Source organism: Citrus clementina, unplaced genomic scaffold (genome assembly GCF_000493195.1).
Source record: "Citrus clementina cultivar Clemenules unplaced genomic scaffold, Citrus_clementina_v1.0 scaffold_2, whole genome shotgun sequence".
In the NCBI taxonomy this organism is placed as follows: Eukaryota; Viridiplantae; Streptophyta; class Magnoliopsida; order Sapindales; family Rutaceae; genus Citrus; species Citrus x clementina.
The window spans coordinates 27,159,763-27,160,916 of NW_006262688.1; positions in this window are offsets into that span (position 1 = coordinate 27,159,763).

The following is a 1,154-nucleotide window of genomic DNA, read 5'->3' on the forward strand; positions in this document are numbered from 1 at the left end:
AAGATAACATATTAAATGAAAAATAAATTAAACAAAATAAAAGGCTAAATCAATATTTTAATAATAATTTTTTTTAAATTATTATTATATAGTAATTATACTACTACTAATTATTATTATATAATAATAATAGAAGTGTTGCACATGCAAATACACATGCAATTGGTTGTACAATACACTATTATATAACAATTTTTAATGGTCTCAACTTGAGTTAAAAGACTAAATTAACATTTTAATAAATTACTCAAACAATATTTTTATGAAATCCTCTAATATAATTTTATAATCCTATTTGTATTGTAACTTACTAAAATTAAAAATGTAATTGATTATAAGATTTTATCAAATAAAATATGATTCTATTGTTATTTTTTAATTAAATTTAAACATAATTAGATTTCATGTCTATTTTTCTTACTGCATTTAAAATTTTGGCGCTTTTTTCTAATTACAATAAATTTTAGATTTATTTCTCAGAAGATTTAAATTTATAAAATTAAATAATTTAATTTTGATAGATTGGTTTGATACTTGAGTTGAGATATCTTATGTTACTTTAATTTGTCTTGACATTCTTATAATTTATGTTGTAATATGGTTACTATTTAAGAACAAAGTTATTGTAAAATCCATTATTCATAATTTTTATCCACTACATTTTTTGTGTTTTAATATTAATTTAATAGTTAATAATTATTATAATTTGATATAGTTAAATTTATTAAAATAAAAATATTTTAATTATAAAATTCAAGCCAAACCCAACTGTTGGATTAAAAATATTTGGGTTTGTTTGGGTTGAACCCAAATTTTTATGGTTTGGTTTGAATTGACTTAAAACCCAATCCAAACCAATCCATGACCACCCCTATATATAGGATAATAACTATTACGTTGCTTTTAGTTAATGTAACCAAGAACTTGTTATTCCATAATTTCGGTTCTATTAGAATATATGTTGAAAAGTGAGGTTTAATTGAAGAGTTAGCTAAGGATTCTTAAGCAAGTAGCCTAACATCTACTCTTTAACCCTGGCTTCTTTGCTAAGCATATATGACAATTCTTTTGTGCAATACTTTTTGAGTGGCCAAAGGAATCAATAATAGCAAAAGAGTAATGATATGGTCACAAACTCTTGTACAAACTTATTT